Raw genomic sequence first — 8,154 nt, 5'->3', positions numbered from 1 at the left:
ATTAAAATAATAATAAATTAAATACAAATGAACGATTTTATGAAAGTTGAATGAACTTTTATTATTATGTATTGAGTTTGTTTTAATATTGTACGAATAAGAAGGTTGATATTGGTGTTCCGACTTCAGTAAACAGGCCAGAGTGTATCATGCCAAATAATTCTTCGTTTTATCTTTTGTATTTTAACTTCATACACAACAAAATATAATAACAAAATAATAATCCATAGTCTTTTTGTTGTTTGCAATCACTATGAGTGGGTGGCGTGGACGCACAGTAGTGTTTGTGAAGTTAATAGTAAGTAGACAGAGCTCTCACCACAGGGATGAGAATGGCAAATGTGAAAAAACATGGAAAAGTAGTGGGGGAGGGGAAGTTATATATATATATATACATATATAAGATTTATTAACAATATCATGACAATAGCCTAACATTAGCTTACATTGTAACATCATAAACAATATCTTAAACAAGATGGCGGCGCGTGCACACGCAGCGGCCTCTCTCCGTTCCAACCGATCGGTGTTTTGTTCATTTAATAAGTGTTTGTCAGACAGTTTTATGTGTTTATCTGATCGTACCACGTTGTGCTACAAGTACAGCAGGCAGGTTCTGCTCGACATCGGCGAAAGCGAGTTTTACGGCGTTTTGGACCTTGATACGGGGACATTAAAGTCACTGGGACTACTCCGGCCTGAATCAACGCCGGACTTGTCTGCTACTCCTTCCCCGGACAAGCAGCGTCGGAAGCGGTGTGCGAGGAGGCAGAAGAGGGGAAAGCGCGGAGGCGTCTGGGCCAGGCTAGCGGCGAACCCAACTCGCCCGGCCGTGCCTTCCATTCTTCTGGCGAATGTCCGGTCGCTGGACAACAAGATGGATTACATTCGTCTGCTGAGATCCACGAACCGGGCAGTGAGTAACAGCTGTGTGCTCGTGTTCACTGAAACTTGGCTGAATGTCAACATTCCGGACTCTGCTGTGCAACTGGAGCGGCAAACGTGCTATCCAGCGGACCGGGCAATTGAAAAAGGAGGAAAATCGCGTGGAGGAGGTATATGTGTCTACATCCGCGACAAATGGTGCCGGGACTCTGTAGTGGTATGCAGACACTGCTCGCCACTGGCGGAGTTTGTGATCGTTAAGTGCCGTCCTTTTTACCTACCAAGGGAGTTTAATGCGATTCTGCTTGTCATGGTCTACATCCCGCCTTCCAACGTTGGAAGTGACAGGATCACGGCCCTTAATGAACTGTATCAGGCTGTCAATGATCAGCAGACGGCGCACCCTGACGGTCTCATCATCTTCGCTGGTGATTTTAATCATCCTGACCTGAAGTCTGTCTTTCCAAAGCTTCACCAGCATGTTACTTTTCCAAGCGTGGTGGCAGCTTCCTGGACTTGGTCTACACTGCACATAAAGGAGTTTTCAAGGCCACCCCCCTCCCCAACATCGGACTTTCTGACCACGTCACCGTTCTGCTTACCCCCGCGTACAGATAGAGAGTGAGAACTTCCAGGCCGGTTCGCAAACGAGTTAGGGTGTGGCCTGAGGGGGCCTCTGATGCTCTTCGGGACTGCTTTGGCACTACAGACTGGGAAATGTTTAAGCAGGCAGCCACTTGCGACAATCGGACGGACATTGAGGAGTATGCTGACTCTGTGACCTCTTACATCGCTAAGTGCATTGATGATGTGACCCTCACGAAGTACGTCGTCACTCGGGCTAACTGGAAGCCATGGCTGACAGGGGCTGTCCTCGGGCTGCTGAGGGCCAGAGACAAAGCCTGCAGGGCTGGGGATGAAGCGGGCGTGAGATCAGCTAGGGCGAAACTGTCCCGGGGCATCAAAGATGCGAAAAAGGCGTTCTCTTCCAAGATTAATGCCCACTTCAAGGACAGCGGGGATGCTCGGGGCCTGTGGCGAGGCATTCAGACCATCACGGACTACAAGCCCTCGCCGCAGTGATGTGAGGGCGACGTCCCTCTGCTCAACAAACGACACTTGCCCGCTGAAGACCCCTCCCCATCCGGACGAGCAGCCCCTGTGCCTCTCTGCCGTTAGCGTGAGGAGGACGCTTGCTGCTATCAACACCCGTAAGGCGGCGGGCCCGGACAACATCCCGGGACGGGCGCTGAAGGACTGCGCTGAGGAGCTGATGGATGTCTTCACGGACATCTTTAACATTTCCCTGCGGCAGGCCGTCGTCCCGTCATGCTTCAAGGCTGCCACTATCATACCTGTGCCGAAAAATCCTGCTCCTTCCTGCTTCAATGACTACCGCCCTGTGGCAATGACCCCCATCGTCATGAAGTGCTTTGAGAGGCTTGTCTTGGCGCACGTCAGATCTGTTCTTCCCCCCACCGTGGACCCCTTCCAGTTTGCCTTCCGACCCAATCGGTCCTCTGAGGATGCCATCTGCTCTGCCCTCCACTCTGCCCTCACCCACCTGGAGAACAGGGACTTGTATGTGAGATTGCTGTTTGTGGACTTCAGTTCTGCATTCAACACCATTGTTCCACAGCGTCTCGTTTGCAAACTTGCTGGGCCTCAGTTCCTCCCTTTGCAACTGGCTACTGGACTTCCTCTGTCAGAGGCCTCAAGTAGTGCGTGTGGGCGACAATGTCTCCGGCAGCATCACGCTGAGCACGGGGGCCCCTCAAGGCTGCGTGCTCAATCCGCTGCTCTTCACCTTGCTGAGGCATGACTGCACTGCGACCTACAGCAGCAACCGCGTGCTGAAATATGCCGACGACACGACTGTGGTGGGTCTGATCACCGGTGGCAACGAGACTCACTACAGATCGGAGGTTGACATTTTGGCCGCATGGTGCAGGGACAACAACCTGCTGAACGTCAACAAGACCAAGGAGATTATCATTGACTTCCGGAAGGGTCACACCCACCACCTGCCGCTGACCGTCGACGGTGCTGTGGTGGAGAGAGTGAGCAGCACCAGATTCCTGGGGGTGCACATCAGTGAGGACCTCTCCTGGACCACCAACGCTGCGTCGCTGGCGAAGAAACCTCAGCGCCGCCTGTACTTTCTGCGGAAACTCAGGCGAGCAAGTGCTCCTCCCGCCGTCATGACCACCATGGCACCATTGAGAGCGTCCTCTCCAGTTGTGTCGCTGTGTGGGGTGGTGGCTGCTCTGAGTACAACATGAAGGCCCTGCTGCGCATAGTGACCACTGCGAGGAAAATCATCGGGGCTCCACTCCCCTTCCTGAAGGAAGTTTACGCCTCCCGTCTCACCCGCAAAGCGGCCGCGATTGTGTGTTATGTGAGTCACCCCGCTCACTCTTTGTTTGAACTTCTGCTCTGAAGTACAGATGCCTGCGCTCCCGCACCACCAGACTCAGAGACAGCTTCGTGCTCCAAGCTGTCCGGATCCTGAATTCCCTCCCCCCCTCCACCCTCTGCTACATGACGTCCTGTTCTTTTAGCGCGCTTGCTCCATTTTGCTGCTCTTATTTGTATATTTATTTATTTATTGTTTATTTATTTGGATTATTTACTTATTATTTATTCGTTGCTCTTGTCTGTTCGTTTTTACTCTTTGTGCTATTTGATGTGAGTGTTGTGTACTGTGTCTAGTCACCGTGGGACGGTGGGAAACGTAATTTCGATCTCTTTGTGTGCCTTGACGTGAAGAAATTGACAATAAAGCGAACTTTGACTCTGATGTTCGGTCAAGCACGTGGTTACGGACTGTGTTCCGATGACGCTGCTCTAGAGCCAAGCCCATCTGAAGCAGTTCTTGATACCGTTGGACTAAATAACTCGTTTACAAGTGATGAAAACCCAATCGCAAATTCACATTGTGGCAGTGTAAAAACAGTTCTCCGTGTTAAGTTAACATGTCGAAATGATGTGACGAAAGTAGCGCCAAAATGCTGCCGAAAATAACGCAGATGTTGTCTCATGTCTGTTAGGTTTACAGAGGAAAGCTGATTTACTCGTACTCGTACTCACAGTTTAACTAATTTTGTTTTGGGATGTGCCTAAAGATGGGGTCGCGGCGGGCGGGCGAATGCTCGTGAGTCGCCGAGGCTAATGTTGTCCGCTCCCCCCCCATATACAAAAAATAATAATTTTCTCAATGAATTTACACGATTCACAGAAATGAGACTTTTGACGGAAAAAAAACACGGTAATTTGCGTTACATTCTCATCCCTGTCACCAGTAGTCTGTGGGTTATTTTGCGTTTCCCTGTATAGCGTCACTGGCAGTGTTTCTGATCTTAGCGTCCCTTTAGTCTTTGGTGTGCAGACATTTGAATGAGAAAGTGTCTGTGTTACTGATGATATTGCAGACACCTGTGTGTGCGTGAACTTTGAAGAGATAGGGGAGACCTCGCTCATGGGCGCGTTCCCGATCGTATGCATTTCCTTTCTGTGGCTCGCTCCAGGGTGCACAGGTCCCTGCGACATCCCGTGGGCCGGACTTTGGGCATGTCTGGCCTAAGGAGATCAACACTCTATCTATATCACAGTGTATACAATTATTAGGCAGCGTGTTTTCCTCAGGCAAATTGGGACGAAAAAAGACTGAAAAGTCAGAAATAGTAAAAAGTCTTTCAGGGGGTTGCAGCACTTTTGAAATTGCAAAAATATTAGGGTGTGATCATAGAACCATCCAACATTTAATAATAATAATAGATCGGCTTTATACAGCGCTTTACAAAGAAAAATTCACACAATCGCACACACAAGCACACGCGATGAATTAGGTGCTACATGTAGAGTGTAAGAGGTGGGTCTTGAGATGGCGTTTAAAGGAGTGCAGAAAGTCAGCGTTACGGATGGTCAGGGGGAGAGAGTTCCAAAGGGTGGGGGCAGCAATAGCAAAGGCTCTGTCCCCAATGGTCCGGTATTTGGTCGAGGTGGTGGGGGTGAGGACGTTGGCGTCAGCAGAGTGGAATTGGCTGGTGGGGGTGTGGCGGTGCCGGAGTTCAGACAGGTAGGGGGGAGGGGGCAAAGTTGTTTCGGGCCTTATATATGGTGAAAAGGATATTGAAATGTATGCGCTGTTTTATGGGAAGCCAGTCAAATTGACGGAGGACAGGGGTGATGTGCTGTCTGGAGGGTGAGCAGGTGAGCAGTTGGGCAGCAGAGTTTTGAACATATTGTAGTTTTTGAAGGACAGTTGAGGGGAGACCATACAGGATGCTATTGCAGTAGTCCAGTCTGGAGGTGATAAATGCATGAATTACTGTAATTTTTGGACCATAAATCGCGTTTTTTGTCATAGTTTGGGTGGGGGGGACTTATACTCAGGAACGACTTATATGTGAATATTTTCACAAATTTTCAAAATTCAAAAATCCGCAATGTAGTGAAACCGCGCTAAACGAATCACGATGTAGCAAGGGATTACTGTCATTTGAACTGCAAGTGACATCACCTGTACTCCGCGGCGGTTGTTTACATAAAGGGCAAAGGATTCGATCACGGGATGACGAAGATGACGAAGGGCCCCACGTACTACCGGCATCATTAGCGGCTTTGAGGACGAAGAGTTTGAAGGATTTAATGATTTGGAGTGACACAGAAGGTTTGAAAAACTATTATGGCTTTTACGCACGCTCGACGGGAGCTTTCTTTCACCTCCGTGAATGGAAGTTCAGTAGTTGTTGGCTCGTTGAACTCTTGTTTTGTTAAATAAAGAGCGTTTACCAAACCCACGTCTTTCCTGGTGCTTTGTTAACGCTACAATATAGTTATATACTAGATCTCTGCAGCTCACGTGCGGTGTTGTTGACATACAGAACGAGGAATTTGATCGATGGATTTAATGATTTGGAGTGACACAGATGGTTTGATAATATTGTTTTAATATGATAGTTATTTGAAATATACATTATATATCATTATATGGGTCTGTGGAATAATTAGAAATGCAACTTACAGCGGGTCCGATGTGAGCATATGCAGCGCATACGCGGCATTGTTTACATAGAGCACGATCGATGGATTTAATGAATTGGAGTGACACAGATGGTTTGATAAACGTGTTATTTATGTAATACTTACTTGAATAACTCTGAATGTTACGTCAGGCCCGTTCTCAGCTCCTTGTTTGTGTATATCTCACGTTTGCATACCGTATCGTTTAGCCTGTTGTTGCTGGTTCATGTCTGTTTTGGGTGTAGGATTTTGACAAATAAATTTGCCCCAAAAGTGCGACTTATACTCCGGTGCGACTTATATATGTTTTTTTTCACTTTATTGTGCATTTTATGGCTTGTGCGACTTATACTCCGGAGCGACTTATAGTTAAAAAATTACGGCAATGTCTCTGCCGCAGGAGTGGAAAGAGAGGGTCAAAGGCGTGCAATGTTTCATAGGTGAAAGAAGGATGTTTTGGTAACGTGGTTGATGTGTGGTTTGAAGGAGAGTGGGGTCCATATAAATTCCAAGGTTTCTGACCGGGGGGAGGGAGTGACAGAGTCGCCGTCAATACAGAATGTGAAGTTCTGGAAGGTTGGGAGGCTGGATTTAGGACCAAAGATGATGATCTCCATTTTGTTACTGTTTAGTTTGAGAAAGTTGTGATTCATCCAGTCTTTGATGTCTGTGAGGGTGGAGAGGATGGCAGGGGAGATGGTTTTAGTGGTGATGTAATGTTGTGGATGTGAATGCCAGTGGAGCAGACCAGGTCTAGGGTGTGTCTGTGATTGTGGGTAGGGAAGGTGATGAGTGTAGCCGGAATAGTTGAGGAAATCCAGGAAGTCCATAGAATGTCTACTCTCTGGGGAATCGATGTGCAGGTTGAAATCACCTAGAAGCAGGAGAGATGATGAAACTGAGAAAAGTGCAGTGATGAATTCTGAGAGGTCAGATAAGAAAGATGGGTTCGGTTTGGGGGGGCGTTAAATAATAACAGTGATGAGGGGTTTAGGTCCTGGAAGTTTAAAAGCCAGATGTTCGAATGATGGGGCAGAGGGGAGGGACAGTGCACAGGGTTCGACGTTTTGATGAAAAATAGCAGTGATGCCACTCCCTCTGCCCTCAGTGCGTGGGCTGTCTATCCTGTAGGGGTGATTTGATTGAGTGAGAAATAGTCCTGGGGTTCTGATGACGTGGGTTGTGATGATGTAGGGAGGAAGTGTGGAAGCCGGTGAGTGAGCTGCGGTCAGTCCATAGTGTTGGAATACAGTTTTCTGTGTTTAAAGTGTAAATGAATTTTCCGCGATAGATGTATGGGGGTCGGCGTGAAAGGGCAAAGTTTTGCAGTGTGTTGACCAGTTTGTTAGAAGGAGGAAGCGTGGGAATGAGCCAGTGAAGTTCGGTTGGTGTGTAATGGAGAACCATGACAGACGCTGAGAAGTGGCAGATCCTGGAGATAAGTGGAGGTGTTTGCTGCAGCTGAAAGCCCAGATGTTGAAGAAGGGTTAGCAGCAACAGCGGCGTCCCCGACGGCAGCGCATCGGGCCCAGCTCCGGTGGGAGGCAGCCGCGGCAGTGCGATGTGGGGCTGCCAAGGCGTCCACCCGCATCCAGGCAGCCCGGTAAATCCAGCTAACAGACACAAATTACGCAGGGGTTTCTGGAGCTGTAGCCTAGATAGGTGGAGGTTTTTTGGCGGGTAATCCGGTTCGAGATCGAGGTAGAGGTTGGAGCAGCGAGAAGCGGCAGCCAGATGCGCCAGCGTCCTCACATTACGTCCTCCTCATTTTCATTACAAATAGTCAACAGGGTCGAAAGAAACATTTTATGGGAAAAGATGCAAATTATCTGCCAAAGATTCACGAAAACTGAAATATTTAAGATACCAGGAGCCCATCATCCTTCAGTGCTACCATATTCCGGAACTGCAACTTAACTGGAGTGCCTAGAAATACCAGGTGTTTAGTGCTCAGAAACATGGCCAAGGTACAGAAGACCACTACTGAACAAGACATACATTGTTAGGGTTGATAGATTAGCTTGATCCTATGCTTATGTTGGAATGTAACCTGTAATAATTAACATAGCTTGTCCTGTTTTAACAAAGAAGTGCTAAGATCCTTTGAACTGATTGACCAACTGCAGAGGAAGCAATCAGAGGTGTTCTGTTTACACAACATCGTAAAACACCCCCTGCTGTGACCCCCGAGAGGCCAGGGGTTCACCCCCACCTTGGCCACTATCACCCCACCTTCTCTCAATA

The 8,154-nt window shown here is 48.2% G+C and overlaps 1 protein-coding gene across 7 annotated transcripts in view; it reads right to left on the bottom strand.

Moving 5' to 3' along the window:
• The window catches only part of bcas3 (BCAS3 microtubule associated cell migration factor), a 211,359-nt gene that overhangs the window by 20,224 nt on the left and 182,981 nt on the right, over positions 1–8,154 (bottom strand). The window lies entirely within an intron of this gene.

Source organism: Syngnathus leptorhynchus, chromosome 7 (assembly GCF_054491065.1).
Source record: "Syngnathus leptorhynchus isolate UIUO chromosome 7, UIUO_Slep, whole genome shotgun sequence".
Taxonomy (NCBI): domain Eukaryota; kingdom Metazoa; phylum Chordata; class Actinopteri; order Syngnathiformes; family Syngnathidae; genus Syngnathus; species Syngnathus leptorhynchus.
Note: the sequence above shows the minus strand (reverse complement) of the source record. Positions and strands in the feature narration are given on the sequence as shown.